Source organism: Artibeus jamaicensis, unplaced genomic scaffold (genome assembly GCF_021234435.1).
Source record: "Artibeus jamaicensis isolate MK-2021 breed Jamaican fruit bat unplaced genomic scaffold, CSHL_Jam_final scaffold_537, whole genome shotgun sequence".
Lineage (NCBI taxonomy): Eukaryota > Metazoa > Chordata > Mammalia > Chiroptera > Phyllostomidae > Artibeus > Artibeus jamaicensis.
In genome coordinates this window covers 17,772,501-17,791,214 of record NW_026522047.1, presented here as the reverse complement: position 1 = coordinate 17,791,214, position 18,714 = coordinate 17,772,501, and the positions used below count along the sequence as shown (strand labels likewise).

At 41.2% G+C, this 18,714-nt stretch overlaps 1 protein-coding gene across 1 annotated transcript in view; it reads left to right on the top strand.

Moving 5' to 3' along the window:
* Positions 1 to 18,714, top strand: part of TTC29 (tetratricopeptide repeat domain 29) — a 592,695-nt gene that overhangs the window by 368,187 nt on the left and 205,794 nt on the right. The window contains exon 7 of the mRNA XM_037162386.2: positions 18,283 to 18,511. The gene's annotated coding sequence lies outside the window, so the exon portion shown is untranslated. The remainder of the gene's footprint in view (positions 1 to 18,282; positions 18,512 to 18,714) is intronic.

Genomic DNA, 18,714 nt, shown 5'->3' with positions numbered 1-18,714 from the left:
TTAAAAGAGTTTGTTGTAGGTATTTTCCGAGTGGAAAAATAATACATTTTCATTTTAGTAAATTATGTAATATTTCTAATATTGTACTCTGGTAAGTATGCGTAAATGTGTATTTCCGTGTAAATGGAATCACAGTGTTCTGTAAGCCTTTCTTTATGTAATATAATAAATCTTGAGATCTCTCAGTGTCATGAATATTCTCCTAGAGTATTATTTTTGTTGGTTGCATAGTATGCACAAATATCATAATTTATTGTAATCAATTCCACACTGTTGCATATTTTGATTGTTTCTAATTGTTTAGTGTTTTAAATCATGCTTCAGAAGATGCACATACTTATGTGTGCATGCAAAATTATAATAAAAAGAATATTCCAAGAAGCACAATTTCTTCACATTAAGAAATATGGGAAAGTTCTTATTGTTTTTGATAAAGAGTGCTAATTACTTTCAAGAAGCTCTCTGCTGCCTATGATGTAGGAGAATGACTGTGTCTTAGGTGGTTATTTTGATCGTCAATATTTACCTTGAACTTGTTTATTTCAGTATATAATTTTCATACTTTTTTTCTAGAAATGCTTTATGTTCTTATTCTGCTGCTGCTATAACAAATTACCACAAACTTAGTGGCTTAAAAAACCCACAAGTTTATCGTCTCATAGTTCTTGAGACCAGAAGTCTGAAATGGGCCTCAGTGGGCTAGAGTCATGTTATCGGCCAAGGTTCTAAGGGAGAATCACTTTTCTTCTCCTCCCAGCTCTCAGAGGGTGCCTACCTCCTCGCCTAGCGGCCCCTTGCATCTTCAATGCCAGTGGCAGCTGGTCAGGTCTTTCTCATAGCACTACCTCTCTGGTTCTGACTCTTCTGCCTCCCTCTGCCTCACAGACCCCTGTGATTACATTGCCCCCCCCCCCCAACCTGGAACAGTCTCTCCATTTCAGGGCAGCTTCTTCACAACCTCAGTTTCACCTGCCACCTTAATTTCTCCTCTCCAGGTAACAATATATTCGTAGGTTCTGGGGATAGAACATGGGCATCTTTGGTGGATGTTATTCTGCCTTCCACATTTTTTATTTCTTCTGAGGGGTAATACAACATAGGAATTTTTAATGACTTCATACGTACAATCTGAATTCTGTATTCACATGACCTGTGGGCAGAAATGTATATATTGTACTTTTATATGTATGGCTCTAGAAAAATATTCTTATACTTTCTCCTGTGTGATTTCTCCACTGAAAATGGGGCTCTGACACTTTCACTTTGAAAGCTGTGTATTTCGATAAGCAGCAATGACACATGAGCTTTAGAAATGAAATCTCGAGAAATCATCATTTGGGAAAAAAATGGCCACATTGATATATCCCGCACTCCAGCATTAAAAAAACGAATGTTTTAGTTGCACTTCTGTGGCTTTTCTTTGAGTCATTGATGCCCTCCAGCATTTCAGAGTGCCCTCATTACTTTTGGCACTGCCTTTTTGGCAAGATGCAAACAGGTTGCAGACAATCAGAAGACTGAATTTTGCACTAGTTCTTCTAATGGATATCTACTCAAATCGAAGACCTGGAACACACATGGCTTTTTTGGTGAGTGTAAGCGATCTAAAAATAACTGCATGACTTTCCTTGCACAAGAGGAATGTCCTGGAGTTCAGCGCTACTGCGATCTACTGAAACAAACAGAGGGCAGAGCGGGGTGTCAGCAAGAGCCAGCCCAAAGTGAGGGTGACGAGCCCTGCTGTGAACAAGGTTTCAAGTGAAGTGCTTGTAAATATGTTTTCCTTAGAGTACACTTGAAGGGAAAGGCAGAAAGTGGGGGAAGCCCAAGCACCATGACTTAGCTCAGACAGGAAGCACTCCAAAGTGAGAGGGAGGAGCCCACACACACAGTCTGAGCACCTCTGGTTTTCAGAACACAGTTGGATGTAATGTCAACATTCAGGAGTTGACAGAGTAAAGCTAACTGCTGTGAAGAGAGATCCACCCCACTCACTCCTTCTGCAGAAGCTTCTAAATACCAGTTGTCTAAACCTATTGGTAAGCATGGATGCATTATTAATGAAGCCAGCAGCCTGCCTGGTGCTACTCGGATGGCTCAAGCATTTAGTAGGAAATACTTCTGTGAAGTTCTGCACAAGATAATGACAGTGTCTGCCTTAAATCGAAACAAATGGCTGTTGCAGGCTCTGGGGAGGCTGTGAGGAAGCAGCTGCTCGCCAGAGACAGGCAGAGGGGCACCACCTGCTGCAGACAGACAGGCAGGCGGTGGCCCACTGAATATTGACTCCTTAATAATTCAGGACGACAGGAACCCCTGGCTCCTCAAACGTGGCACTGCCCTTCATCACAGGCTTTTTTTTTTTACCCTAATGAGCTACTTAAAGAGTCAGATGCTAACGTGTCTCCCAGCAATTCTTCAAAGACTAGGACCCCAACTGCCACAGTGAAGAGTGCACCTCGGCAACTGAAGGGTCCGTTTTCTGGTCCGAACTCTCTTCCTGGCTCTTTTTACTCTTTCTCCCTCCCTCTCACCTGCCCTTTCTTCTGCCATTTCCACCCTTCCATTTATATAATAGGAATGACAGGTTGCTTCTGATGTATTAAAAGAACAAAACAAAATACAGGAGTGATCTGAGTCGGTTCCTATGAGGAATATTGGAACGAGACCGTGTGCACAGTAGAGCTTTTCCCTTGGAGACTTCTGTCCCCCAGCTTGCAGATGGACCCAACTCTCCCTTCATGTCACACAGAAGGAGAGCAACTCCTGGGCTCAGCAGAACAATTCCAGCCACTGGACTGCCCTCAGGTTGTCACATGTGAAACCTGATACTCCTCATGACTCATGCAGATCATAACTGCAAGAGGGGATTTGGGGTTTAATCGGTCCCACAAAATGAAAATGTTGGCAAAGTGATGTTTTTACTTATGAATTGAATAACAATATACTTGGTGTTTTTTCCTACTTGTTTAACAAGAATCCGCCACCACGCATCAGACACAAGACCGGGTTCTAGGGAATACAGCCGTGATCCAGGCTGAACAGTGCTCGCATGCGATTCACCGTCTCTTTGGGGATATACAAATGAAAAACTAGTGAACAAATATATCGGGGCATCAGTTACAGGTTGTGTCGAGTGCTTTAGAGACTGTATATGGCAGGGTTTCATGGCAAGAATGGCGGGCAGGGTCAGAAGGAGTCTCAGGCCCACTTGGATTATGAGGATGGTCTCGCTGAGGAGGTAGCATTTTAACTGAGATCTTCACAGTGAGCAGGAACCAACCGGGGACAAAGCAGGATACCCTGTGATCTTAGCACAGTGAGTGACCAGGAGAGGGTATGTGGTAAGGTGGGAAGTGTTTAGGTTTAGGTACCCAGCCTGTGCCTTTCCCAATATCCATTCTTCCCTGTTCCTTACTAAAAAAGTCGTGATTGTATTCCAAGCAGTAAATTGCCATGATAAAAGACTGTATTTCCTGGCTTCTTTCACAGGTAAGGGTGGGTAATGAGATAAAAGTAGAGGGCATTAAGACACTTGATAGGATTTCTGGGAAATCTCTAGGGGAAATGACTTAGCTAAGAGACACGACATTTTGCCTGTCCTCACCTTCCGTCTCTTTGTTGCCTGGAGTGTTGGGCTGGAGCTCTAGCAACTGTATGGAGCCATGTGTCAGTCTTGGAAATAAAGCTGTGACTAAGAATGTAGACTACACGCTAGAAAAAGCAGAGCCCTCGTTGGGTGCCTCCATATTAGCCTATGAGTGCCCCACTTTCTACATATGGGAGAAAAATAAACTTCTACTCCAGTGAGTTCAGTTTGGGTTTTCTGTTATATTCAGCTGCACATAATTCTTTCAGAAACAACACATCTGTTGTTAGTTTAGAATCAATCTGTGGATTCAAATATAAGTTATTGAGAGAGAATAAGTATGATGTCATTTACTAGGAAAGTAGACATTTTCTAAGATTTAGAAAATAAAGATATTTTGGAGGAGAATTTTTCTGCCACTAAAAATGTTCTTTGAAAAATAATTTTAGAGATGATTCATATATATATATATATATATATATATATATATATTCTTTCATGCTTTTTAACATTTAAAATGAGACAACTCAAAAGATCTCACAAGGAGATAAATGAAAACCGCAGAATGTCCAAAAAGCCAAGAGGGACTTTTTAAATTCTAAATTCCCTCTCTTTTGAATTTGTTGTATCATTAGTTGTTATACCTGTCCCTTAGAGCATAAATAAAAGTAGGTCATCTAATCATATATTTCTTTTATCAGAATAATTATAAAATTAGTTCTAGAATTTTTTTTGAAAATCTATGGGTTTTCTCAGCCATGGGTCTTCCTTCTGCTCATGTTAAGCACCATGTTCCCTTGTGGGGCTCCTGAATCCACGTGGTCATTTCTGAGTTTCTCCAAGTCCACGTTCCTATGTCGATTACATTCGCAGGGCTTGTTGGTAAATGCTGGTTCTGCATTTTCACTTAGATAAAAGTAAAAAGATGAAGGAGGAAATATAATGGTTCTCCTTAAGTTGTCATTATTTTTCAAGTAGGCATCTGAATTACTTTACAATAAAATCACTTATTGTTTTTTTAATTGAGGTATAATTGACATATACCATTATATTAATTTCAGGTATATAACATAGTGATTCAATATTCATATATTGTGAAGTGATCACAAGAAGTGTAGTTAACATCCATGACCTTATGTATTTACAATTATAGTGTGTGTAATGAAAACTTAGCATTTATACTCTTAGCAACTTTCAAATATATTTGAAAACTTGCTTATTGTTAAAGTCTAATAGCAATGATTTTAGAGATTTTTATGAAAATTCTGATATAGGAAACCATTGACTTATTTACTCATTTTGCTTAATAAGTGGATTTATCCTTTGTCTATTAAGTTACACAATTTTTTTTTTTTTGCTAAAAAGAAGGGATGGGAAGGCATCAATTAAAAGATGTTTAAAAATAAAAAGAAGCTCATACTAACCCCCCCCCCCAAACAATCAGAAGTATGGTTGTGAAGGTAACAGGTCTATGTACAATTAACCTTGGTGCAAACCAAGATGGGGTTAATACTATAAAGAAAGTGAACTAGAACTTGAGAATAAATAATTTCTGAATATGGGAATCAAAGAAGGCTTCTGAGATGCGGTGGCATTTGAGCAGAGTCTTAAAAGACAAGGAAGGTTTTGAAAGTCCACAGATTGTGAGGAAGTCATTTAGGGCAGAGAGGAGAGCATGGGCAGAAGTCTGATAGGGTCAAAATGCCTCGTCCCCTGGGGGGAGAACAAGGAAGCTTAGATTCCCGGCGGCAGGAGTTGAGGGAATGGATGTAGCATGGAGCTTAGCATCACTCTTGTTCTTCAGAGCCACATCTGGTGAAGGATACAGATATGACACACACAATTGCTGGAGTGACATCTGGGGAGTGTAGAATGAAAGGGGAAGCAAGGTGCTAGGAGGGAAGAGAGCCACAGCTGGACACTGCTCCTGCAGGCTGCGGAGCATTTTGGGCAATGGTGACACAGGGACAGGAGAGGGTCCGGTCACTTAAATTTTGGGAAAGAGCGTTTCAGAAGAGGGAGCTGAGCATGGTGTGTTTGGGGCCTGAAAGTGAGTCTGAGGGGAGTTGAGCATGTGAAGGAGGAGAGGCTGGAGTAGAGTGGGAGGGGGTGTAGGAATCAGATCATCGCCGGCCCTTTTTGCCACTTAAATAACTTGGATTTTATTCTGAGTGCACGGGAAAGATTTATGCAGGGAAGCGGCATGGGGTGTTTTTTTTTTAATGATTTACATGATCATTGACTGAGTTAGGGAGAACAGATTGGAGAGGAAGCAAAAAGACCAGGGGGCCATTTCAGGAATCTGAGTGAGATGTGGGGGTGGGGGCAGTGGATTTGGGAAATATTTAGGAGGTAGGATCAAAAGGCTTAATTAAGCCTAGATGTTGCGTTGGGGGCTGTGGAGAGGGAGGAAGCCAGCATGACTCTCTTGAAGTCCTGTAACTGAAGTCATAGTGAAGTTCCTAGAGGCACCAAATTCAGGGAGAGGCTGTAAAAGGAGCTGGAATTCTCTAGAGTTATCAGGATTCTTATTGTACTTAGAAACGATAGAATAATACATGTAGGTAGTGATTCTGGTGGTATGAAAGTCAGACCTATTTAAATCACAGTCTTACTTCTAAGGACCCACCCCTCTAAAAATAAATCCCTCTTCATCACCTCACCTAACATCTGACAGTGGATGCTTTAAAATAAGTATAGTGGGAGTTGCAAATTAATTTTTGGATTTTCCTTGTGACATTTTAAAATATTTTCTTTATTTTAATTAAACCTTTCATTCCTTGTGATGATGGTGGACAGGTTCAGCTGAATAACTGAATACCTCAAAACTAATTTTAACCATCTAATTATTTTTCCTACCAAGACTTTGACTAGAATTGTTACAAAAAGCAAAGAAGATGGTTTTGTTGCAATGCTCAGCTTTGCATTTGCTCTGGTGAGATGATGATCTTGGAAACCCTGAAAGGAGTAGGAAAAAAATGCCACGTTGTTTGAATGCCATGAAGTCATTATCTCATTGATTATAAGCTAAAACCTACTTTAAATAGTCTCCCTATTACCATGTTATGCACTGACAGATGCTTAAATATCTGAGGAGCTATATATATATATGTTTTTTTTTCAAATTTCCAAACACAAGTTTTCAGAGTTCCTGGAGATGAAGAAGTCCGTAACGTTTTCTTGACTACTACTGTCGCGCCACGTAGAAAGAAGACTTCCTTGTGAAAGATGTATTTTTAAGTGTCTTTCCGAGAAGTTTGGGTTTGGGCTCCTTGTGGTGCCCAGGAAATGAAATGAACCATAAATGAGACACATCAAAAGTAACTTACAAAGAACTTTTTTAATATTAAAGTGATGAATCAGAGCTCAAATTAACAAGTGAAGGAGTCCGCCTATAATGAAAATCCTTTTCCAACATAACACTTCATTATAAAGGGAATTTTTCTATAATAGAAGCAAGTGTAATTACATTTTTATATATAATTAGGACATTATTATCATTTCACCATATCAAAGTTCATTATAAGACATCGCCGATACATTTTTCATAGAGTAAAAATAAAAAGAGAACAGGAGTCCTTCAATTAGATGCATATAAGGACATCCACAGAGACCGAGAGAAGTGGATCAAACAGCTTATGTAGCCCAAAAGGGACCAGGTAGAACCCACGTTGCTTTTATGACACAGAAGTTGCATTTTTTTGGTATCCCATGTAATTTCTAATTATCATTTTCACCCCATTCCTGTTCAACCATGAAAAATTAAATGGGTGCCGTTATCAGCTGGAACCCAACTCTCCCCACAGCTCCTCGATCTTTCCTTGGGGCCAGGTTGTTCCTACTGGGCAGAACAGAGACACCTGCCAAACAGGAAGGAGCCTGCAAACTGCTCAGTCCCACCCGCTTTATAAAAATAGCTAAGGTCCCCTTCTTCCCGTGGCCCCATCACCGTGTGACATCTCTGGAAGATAATTTGTTTCTAAAAAAAACCCCCAAAAGTTATATTTTAAAATAAATTATATAGCACAAGTACCTAGTTGAACATGACAAATGAGTCATGTGGCAGAATTTGTAAATGTGTGTACTCCTACATTTCAACTTGTAGAAATTAGTATATTAATGTGTTCAAAGTTAATAAAAACAAAATGACTTTTATGCGTCATTTTACAATGAACGTTGCTTTTTGTGCAGATGAAATGATAACAGTAGCATGAGTTTGGGAATTGGCTCTTAACACTTCAACCTCAGAATTTCTATTTTCTGGCTTATTTAAGATCCCTCACTGAGCAAAGCCCTGTGAGTTTATCATTTATTTTTAGCTTGGTTTTTTGATTTTCAGCCTTTGCTCTATAAGCAGGATGTGTAGGATGTTCCAGAGAAAATTTCTTTCTGACCGTTGTGATTAGAACATCAGCCCGTCAGCATTGGGAGTTACAGACAGTGTCCACCTTGCACAGACAGGGAAACTGAGGCACACAGCCCACCCTCCCTGAGCCTGGGACCGGAGTCTCTGACCCCACGACCAGGGACCTTTTTGCTCCACCCCATTCTGATGGCATTTTGCTGTGTTTCTCTACGAGTATCATGGTTCCGAAAAAAGATTTTTCTCAATCATTATCTCTACTGCGCCAAATGATTTGTCTTCAGTTTAAAGATTTGTGTGTGTGTGTGTGTGTGTGTGTGTTTTAAGGTATACCATCTCAAATTGCCAGCCCTTTTTTCAAGGTACAGGTTTGGTGTGAATTAATGTATGTAAATAAAATCCATGTGGGTTATCTCCAAAACTCATGATTCAGAAGATATTTCAGGACTTTATGGTCTATACTTTTGAACACCTATTGCTATTGTTATTATTATGCTATTTCAAAAATATAACAATTTATTGGATTTTCTGATTAATATAATTTAAAAAAATAGATAGTTTACATATGACAGTTTTACCTGGGGTTGATAAGTCCTTTTATTCTTTGCATTTTTTACTTTCCTTGGTGCATATTATTTTTTATAATATGCCCATACATTGCATATAAAATGTTAAAGAAGACTCTAAAGAGCCAGGTTATTTATGGCTGAGATGGATTTGAAATAATCCTTTTACCACTGAAATCAAACCACCCTGCTTCTCAAGATAAGCAGGTAACTCATTGATACCAAAATTGTGACTAACTTGTTTGACCATGCACGTGTACAGCTGTAAGTATAGTGGTTCGGATGAAGTGAATCCTCTTAAAAATTAACTTGCCTGCCCAATTTCTTAAACTAAGTTTAGTGATGAGACACATCCGACTGTACACATGTCCCTGCCTGTTACCTGCCATGTCTGTGATGGTGGCCTCACTGTCTCAGGGGCGGGGCTGGGGCGGGGGAATCTTCATCTGAAACAGAAGCCAGCCAGGCTGTCTGCTTATGCCTTCCAGATGTTCAGAAGATTTGCTTGTAAACATTAGAATTTTCTATGAGAAATTATTTCTCATAGCCAGACAGTTTCTTCTTTTCATGCTAAAATACCAAGTATTAAGACGATAACAAATGTAAGCTGACAGTCTCTGTGAGTGACTCCTTCAGTGAGGGGGAATCCGTTCAAATGCCTTCTCACTCCCTGGCGTCTAAATCCAAAGTCCCTGGGGGAGCCTGTGTCCTCTTTCCTGCCAATCAGCCTAATGTTCTCTTTCAGGTACATGATTTAAATATTGCAAGCGAAAAGCCTAAAACTATCTCCATTTTTTTCTAGCCAAAACAAAGTTTATAGTCTGTTGGGAGCAATTAACAGAAGGGCGAGGAACTCGATTCTTGGGTTAAACTTATTAAACTTTTACTGTACGATCAAACGATGCAACTGCTTCCCTATCCCACAATAAATTTTCTTGATCAGAAAATTAACAAGTTGATAGTGTGGACAGTGTGTTGTTCTGCTGTGTTTTGTGCCCAGCAGTCCAAGTTGCGAGGCCATCTCACGTGAAATCAGCCTGTCAGCGAGGTGTCTCTGCAGGAACCTGTGTGTGTTTGCTTGTCCTTGCTTTTTTATGCTCCAATTTTTTGAGATTTCCCTGCTGCTTATACATTTACATGCATGGGCTTGTGTTTCTTCCATTTGCCTGTCGGCTCTTTGAGGGAAGGAAATCTGCTGGCCTTTTTGTGTATGCCTTCCCATAGTACCTGGGGCAGAGCTCTGCCCACCACAGGTCTCCCGTAAATCTCAGTGATTAATTTTCTACACCACAGTCCTCCCGTAAATCTCAGTGATTAATTTTCTAGCAGTTGATCAATATGAGATTATGGTTTTTGGCTTGCTTGTTTTGTTTTATTTCTGTGGTACTGCTACCTCCCAAATGAGCTGAAAACATCTTTTTAAGCGCATGTGATTTCCTGGTGGGTGAAACCGGGACTGAAGGAATCTAATGTGTTCTAATGTCCCCACCACACTTGTGATAAATACATTCTAAGATTTCAGATGTCTTCGTATGGAAATGTCAAGTGTGTGTTTCTTATTTACGGCAGAGGCATCTTTTCACAAATCAAAGCAGGTCTAGGTTTTCCCACTTTGCTTTCAGAATGCAGGGCTGGGTGAGGCACCCCTTTTAGTCCATCAAAGGGCTGAGCACACAGTTGGAGTCTGAAGCTATGCGGACTCCAACTTCATATTTACTTGTGTCGGCCAATTATCTTGCTCTACTCATAGAAAGGGGGGAGGACAGGGACCTCGAAGATACTTCCCAGGCTGCATGAACTATTGCTATGCCTCCTAGCCCTCATTCCTCTGCTACCTACATAGTTCTGTATCCTTTTTTTTTTTTTTAAGAAAAGAAAACTTTCTTCTGTGAGAAGCATAGTGTTAAAATAAAGTGCCACAGAAGGAAGCTGTGTTGGCATTAGGCAGCATGCTGGAAGTGCTTGCAGTTTAGAAACGCATTTTTGCTTCTGCAGAAGGGACAGTTTTTGATCTCCTTGTGTTTGCAGTAAAAAGCTTCAGAGCTGTTTTTACAGCCTTGACTCAGGGTTGAACTGATTTATTATACTTGGGAATGGGGGCTCTGCTCTCTTTAACCTTTAGCTCCTTGAGGTTAATATTAGTTATTATTTTTCACAAAGAATGTGTGTATTGTATTATATTTGCATTTTTATCTTAAGAGGTGGCTACAATTGGGACATTATTCAAGGTAAAATTAAAAGGCTGCTTTGCAACACTTAATTAAGTGACCAATTCTCAATTCAATATGCTATTTTCTTGTGCAATAAAAAAAATTTTAGGAATAATAAATTTAGGTATTTAAATCTATCCCCTTTTCAATATGTCTGGCCCTAGGTGAGGAGCAATTTAGAACAGGCTGAAATAATTTTGGTTTAAGGTTATCTATGTGGTTTTATATTTGTTAGGATAGAGTAAATCCTGTTTTCTCCAAGGGAACTTCTAGCTTCGTATTTTCACATCAGAAAATTAGGCAGACAATGGTGAACTATCACCCACGGGAGTAGAACTTTTTTTTTATTATGCAGCAGAGAAATACACTTAAAGTGCTTTTTCTTTAATAAGGCCTCCTCTTAAAAAGCTCTCTCCACAGTGCTCAACCCCAGGCTGTGTGTATGTGGCGGTCATCAGCCGTCCGCTCACCCACACCTGCACGCCTGCTTCTATTCAGAGAGATGCTCAAGGGCTGACCACAGTGCTGATAGCTGCTCTCATGGAGCTCTCCTCCCAGCCTGGCAGCCAAGCTCCCAAGAAGAGCAGAGACAGGAGGAGAAGGCTTTCCTTGCTTCACAATCAGTGTTCGCTGCTTTTCCTGCATCCTCCTCCAGGCGGATTGCTGGGCCCGGGAGACTTGCCTCAGGGTCGCAACATGGCAGCGGCAGTGACTCTGGTGGACAGACCCTCTTCTGCACCAGAAGATGCAGCCTGGGTCCTTGGCTGTGATGTCGCATCTCTAGGGCAGCCTGGACAGCTGTCACTGCCAGCTCCTCTCCTGTCTTGTCTGACCTCTTATGGCCTCATTTCATCCATAAGTAATGTCAGAAGTTTCACTGAGTGGACAATGCGCCCACTCCAATAATGTGATTATTAGGGCCCAGCAGTCGACCAGTTGGCCAGATGAGCTTGGAGAGTAGTCTCTCCCAGATGCCCTTGGCACCTGACAGATGGCTGTGTCTATCGACTTTAAAGACACTGTGTGTGCCTGATTCCTTTTTAGGTCCCTTTAAAGCTGTACTGGCCAAGTTGAGTGTTAGACAGCGGACAGCATGACTGATATGAAGCTCAAGAATTAGAGCAAATAGGGGAAGATATTTTAAAAGAACATGATGCAGACTGGGGGGTGAATAAGTGTGGGACATTGTCCTTGAAACTGGTCTCAACAATACCATTTTCCTCCACCTGGTTCCTTTACCTTAATTCAGGATCCTCTTCTCCCAGCCAGCACTTTGGTGTGATTAAGAAAAAGTCCCCATCAAACTGGACACAGCTTCTAGATTTCAGTCACCTCTTGTCCCTCAGCAGGGTGTCCTTGTGCAGGGCACAGCCTGTTCAATTGTCCCATCAGCCCCATCTATCTATTGCTTCTTAAGTAACACTGGCAGAAGGCAACAGATCTCTTCTCCTGTAGCATCAAGAAGTCACCACCTCCACTAAACACAAGGTCTGGAAAGTCATTCCCTGAAGCTTATCTGCCATGTAACCACATAGACAAGCCGGGTGTGTCACTAGGGAAGCCAGGATATCAGCATCGCAGGCCAGCACCTGAATAACAGACACTTAGTCTTGTTTCTACAGAGGAGTGAGCACTCACTTCCAGATAGCACAAGAAGTTAGCTTTTTAAAATTATTTACAATAAACTGGTCACTTCCCCTCTCTCAAAAAAAGAAAAGTAATCTTTGTCATCTAGCAACTATTATAAACAAATACAATGCTTTTTTAAAAATAATCTGCAAGGTTTTTAGGTTCCCGTTTCCCCATTCATTCAGTGATTCATTCAGGAAAGTATCACAAAGTGCACGTCATCTTCAGTGCTCTGTTCAGGTGAGATGAGGAGGGACACAGTGGACCAGGCCATGGGTGCTGTCTGCGTTCGCAGGGCTCACTGGGGAAGAGGGAAGCGTGGTCTGCTTCCACATATCTTATTAGATCCTGTGGACTAAGTTCCTTTTACCCAGAAAGAAGCTTGAGGTGCCCAGCAAGTAACCTCAGAAATTCCAACATCAGTCAAGGTAGAGGAGAGGTGGGGGATGCAGGGGCCAGCGGAAGAAATTTTCAGATGAAACTCAGTCCTGCTCAATCTAAGTCCCTGGAAACGTCTCTCGAATCCAGCCTCATTTCGTCATCTGACTATTGTCATCGCAGTATGGAGAACTACACTCCTCTGATGGTCTCCTCCCACCAGTCTCTCCTAGAGGGTCCGTGGTTCCTCCTGGCAGCTGTGAGAGTTCTTGCAGAAAGGGCATCAGGCCATGTTACCTCTTACCTTTACTGGAAGCTTCCAGTTGGCTTCCTGTCTGCAGGGTAAATGCCTTCACTTAGCTTACGAGGATTTACAGAGTCTGCTTAAACCCACGTCCCTCATCTTATCACCCGCTATTCTGTCCCACATCTTCCCCCACCACCGCACACACAGACTAGGTTCTGGCCACACAGAGCGGCACGCTAATAAATGCTTCCAGAAGGACTGGATACGAGAAAGAAATCGATCCTGCCTGCTCCTAGGCCTTATCTCATCAGTACCTCTTGTCATTCATTGTTTAAAAGAGCTCAGTGATGGAGTCATTTCCTGGAGGTCTCCAGAGTGAGTGTGTGACCACCTCTGGCACCCACCACATTCAGTATGGGGAAGAAGAAGCTGCTGATGGCTCGAATGTGGCTACAGAAAGCAAAGTGCCATATCTGAGCAGACTGCTTGTTAAGCACTGAACCTTCATCCCTCACTCCTCACAGCTCCACGTTACCAGCAGTGGGGTCAAGCCTCTCTCTGCAGAGCCACTGGCAGGGCTTATTTTTTCAGTTATTATTTTCTTCTGGCCTCGAAGAGGTACAGCAATGCCGTTTGGGTGGCTGTTCCTCTGTGATGCCAAGATGCTTCAGAACAATGTTCTGAAGCTTGGTCGCACCTACTACCACTGAGACAAGCCCAGAAGTTAAATTATGAAGCAAACGTAGGCTTTGAAGAAATTTTTATTTAATCTGTATTCCCCTGTTTCATCTGCATACCCATCCAGCACAATCTGCATCATTATTAGCCACATCAACTTGCTGGGGAAAAAAAAAGAAGGAGAGTAAAAAGTAAGACATCTGTGTTATAGCATTAATATATTCAAAGGTTTCTACTTTCATCTTGCAGGCATTAACAGTGTGTAAATGCGATGTAAGCGCAACATACAACAGCACTAAGTTAGCAGAAGAAAAATGTACTCAGGAGCCTCAGAAAAAGAAGGAGTGCCAGCAGAAAAGAAAAGAAAGGGGTATTTCTGTGGAGGGGCCAGTCGGGGTGGGAATTATGTAAAAAGCAGAGTTTTACCTAGAAACAAGAGTATTTTTGCCTATTGCTCTGGCTTTATTTCTAATTGCTAGCACAATTTCAAAGGCACTGAGGCAACCCCCGAGCAGTGCGCCGAAGATGTGTTTGTGCTGCTATGCCCTCTGGCTTGGCTGCCAGCCTGTCCCCTTAGATCAGAGCCAGAAGGCAGACTGCTTTCGAATACCGATCACCTCACCCGGACCTAATCCTTTGAGTTCTCTTTGGCATCTATTCCTTCTGCCAGTTTCCTCCTCTGTTCCTCTCTTTCCTTCTGAAGTTGACAACAAAGACATCCTCAGGGCCCTCCTTGATGTAAGACCACTCTTGATGTTATCACAGTGTGGGTTTTTTTTTTTGTACCCTAAAGTTGTGCTGCTTTTATATTCAGCTAGCACAATATTTGCACACCAGAAGATAAAGAACATGTGACTGTGTTAGACAGAGTGATAGTTTCTTTTTAATTTGTACCCTTCTGTGTTTTTTGATGTAAACCCTTCCCTTTGCCTGTCACTCATCTACATACCTGATCAAGAACCCGAAGGTCCCCCCTTACAGGCAGCATTGCTTCCAGACCTTAAATTGGCCTGACCTGCCACTTTTAATTTTTAAGAAACGGCTGCACAAGATATGGATGAATATGGAATTTCTGTGAAGCACAAAACTTTTGAACGGTTCCTGTCCTCTGTGATAGTGAGTTTTAAAAGGGAAATCTCCAAAGAGCTAATTAGTAGACAAGTAGAGCTCAGCCTGAACAAAGCTGAAAAGATAGCAGATAACTAAAAGGACCTGGCCATAGCTGACGGAAATCAAAGCCCTGACAGAGGGCTGGCAGTAACCTTGGGCTGCCAACTGACAGGGACAATAAAAAAAATGCTCTGAACCTGGCGGAGAGTGACAGCCCCACTGTAGGCCATCAAAGAGCACAATATCTCCACCACAAGGAAGCGGTAATCTCTCAGCAGGCAAAACCAAAGGCTTTTTCCACCCACCTCAACTCCGACACATGTGAACTGGCTCCGATCGCCACTCATGGAGGAGAGAGAGAGAGACATGACACCCAGGAACTTTAAAAAGTTCTTTGAAAAGTTCCAGGCTGGTGCTTGAGAGCAGAGTGTCTCTTCTGGAGCAGCAAGAAGAATGGGGGCAGCCTGGGGTGGAGACAGAGCTAGGTGGAACAGAGAAGCAAAGTGGGGGGAAAGAGCTAGTTGGAAAAAACCCCCACAAAACTGTGCAGGGCAGGACTGAATGAGCCCAATGACCAGTGAAAAGACAGTTGGAAATGAAAGGAATGGCCCTGGCAAGAAATGTGAAGGATTCAGGGGCAGAAGGAAAGTAGGAATGAAGGGAAAGAGTAGCAGAAAACAGAATTAGTAAGGAGGGGTATGGAGCAAAGAGCTACATTTTAAAAATACTAGGAGAGAGAGAGAAAATGCACAGAAAAGGATCTTATTAAAAACCCTGTTTGGTTCACTAAGTAAAGAGAGGCGGGCTCATGTGAGGTTTAGGCACTGATGAGCATTAGCCTAAAATTGCAAGGATGCAAAGTTCTGCTTCCATTCACCGAGTGATCCTAAAATTTCTCTGTGTGTTTACAAGATTCATTATCTATTTCTGGCCATGGAAACAATTATGTTTAGGAAACAGGCCAAGCTGTGGCAAAGTGCTACAACCACAGTGAGGGCAAAAGTGGAAAGCAAGCCCTTAAAAAGCATTCTGCTTTGAAACCCAAGTGCTGGTAACATACATTACGTAGTTTATCCTCTGATAAAGTCTTACTTTGGGGCAGCTTCTTCTGCTTCTATATTTATTCCTCTCTGAGATACTGCAATCCAAATCCTTCCTGATGTGGTACTCGAAGATGCGAGCAGTGATTACAGTCTCCAGGGGGATAATCTCAGGAAAACCAGCAGCGGGTACAGGTGAGAGCTTGAGAAGGGTAAACCTGAGGGATTTCCTAAAATGAAAGGGCTTATAAATATGCTTACATTCGGGGAAAAATGCATCTCAACTCTCTTATTCATATTCCAGGGTCTCCAATCTTGTACCTCAAAATTTATATCATATGTACATATTTATGTTATTATGGTAAATATTATACTTGCTCTTTATCTTAAGAGTGTCATTAAATTCTCTCTGTATCACAATCTTAAAAATGTTCTCCCATAAAGAACATTTGATAAGTTATGGGATAAAAATCTTGGCTTGGTTCAGAGTGAGTTCGATCTCATGGCACTGTCTGACTCTGAGAAGGAAGGAAGCTAATTAAAGAAGCGACTATTCACAGACTTAGATCATGGAAAATCTGCCCCACATTAAACTTGGAGTAAAGGAATAATTTTTTTCTTTTAATTTGGGTTCGAGCTCCAACATCCATTTTGGACAAGCAAATGTATATCAGAACACTGTTTTTTAATATAACTGCATATGTTTAGGGTTATTATAGAGTTGTATAATTTTAAAAAGCATGCAATTTTAGGAGTTATCGTAAAGCGCCATCTAACAAATATTTGGTTTTTGTTTCTCCTTCATTTGCATCTACAGGGAAAACTAAGGTTTTCTGTTTCCTATTTAGTGATGATTCAACTAAATCACCCACAGGAGAACATGATGTCAGTTATTTTTTTCTAGGAATGGTAACAGATTTTTGGTGAGCTATTTATGAGGCTAAGTCAAATATCTTCATCCAAGAACACCGGCACATGTTTGTGGTTCTTGCCCAAGATTCAGCAACTCTGGAAGCTTTTGTTTTTGGAAGTGTTTTGGTCCCTTGTTGTACATAAGCAGTTCCCAAGGCCCAGAAAGGTTGGAAAACTTAAACTGATGATGAAACTGCACAGTGGCCAAACCCAAAGTCAAGCCCAGGCCTGACTCTCTCCACCAGACCATTCACTATTAAGAGGCACGTGAACTGTACAGGTTTAGACCTGCCTAGCTTATGGATCTGCTTTGGTATAAATCAATTTCTGGTTCATGTCTATGGAAAAAGAAACTGTACAGCTAGACAGACCTTGATGATCATCCTAGATGTCGTACCTTACCGACGAAATCCCCCTCCTCCCTTTCTCTCCTGAAATCATTGTCTCTTGCTATCGTGGTTTGCTGTAGACTGGGCAGCTTAAACAATACACATTTCCTTCTCACAGTTCTGGAGGCTGGCAGTCTCAAGATCAGAGTGCCATCGTGGCCAGATTCTTAGTGAGGACCCTCCCCTGGGTCGCCTTCTTGCCGTGTCCTGCCAAGGTGGACAGAGAGCAAGCTCTCTGATCTCCGCTTTCGAGAGCATTCATTCCACCATGAGGGCTCCACTCTCATGACCTCATCTCAACCTAATTACCTCCCAAAGGCCCTCCTCCAACTACCATCACGTCGAGAATAAAGGCTTTAGCCTGAATTGGGGGAAGACACAAACATTCAGCCCCTATCTCTTGCCATCACTTGCCGTTCTCTCCTTTATACCTTTATTAGACAGACCTGTGTGAGAAAACAAAACAGACTTAGCTATTGGTTTTTCCCTCCTAGCGTCTGCAGTGGTATCTGGCATACAGTGGTGCTCAATAACATTTTGGGGTAAGTAAATAAACTAATTTTCAGTTGAGTATCAGACAGTAGCTCCCCTGATTGTTAGAAATAACTCTCTGTATGAATCTTAATTAGAACTCATGAAGATGACCCTTTATAGGATAACTACTTCCACTCTCAACTTTCACTGGTGCTTATACCTTCTAATTCGCCCAGCCATAATTTACTGATAAAAGCTTTGCCTAATTAGTGAATGCAATTGCTAAGTCTTTCCCTCTAAACATATGCACTTGTTTGTATAAGGTGATTTTTTTCTTCGTGGTCTCTGTGATAAAGCCTTGCAGTATGTCATAACAAAATGGAAGAGAGAGGGACAACCTGCTGTTGTGTAGCGACATTATGTATGCTTTATTTACATAGTATCAGACAGATTTCCTACTTTTTCCTGAAACCTTCAACGGCAACTCTTCAATAATGCTTCAAATTCTTCAGTCGCTCTGAGTGGCTTTTTTTTTTTCAGTCATCCAACTCTTGGGTTTTGTCTTTAACAGACTTCTCTGTGGCAGCATCTACATTGTTGCTATTTCCATAAAACCATAAAAATACTGCATTTTCCCGTCTGTATACACTGAAATTTATTCATGTCAACATTGACTTTCTGTTACTTTTCCTTTTAGACTAAAGAACAAAAACATTTTTTAAAGAATCATATGGATTTCCCTTTAAAAGAAGAAAAAGACAAATTGGCCTAAATAGAAAAGGCTAGGCACCTATCCTATGATCATTGCAATCTAAGGAAATCATCAAGAGATATCAATGTTAAATGCCAAGATAGCGCTAAGAAATGACAAAAATGTTCAGTATCATTATGTGGGTATGAAGCATCACTCTGGACTTGCCTTCACTGTGAGTAGTCAGTGTGACTTTATTATTTTCATGATAGAAACACAGATCATTTCCTTCATTCTCTTTTCCCTCCCTCATTCCTCATCTTTATACCTACCTGCCTTTTTTTGGGTATTAATATATAATTTAAAGTATGAAAATGATGTTTGAGATCTTTTAAATACATTTTGTTAATATGATTTTCTTTTTTAAAGATTTACTCA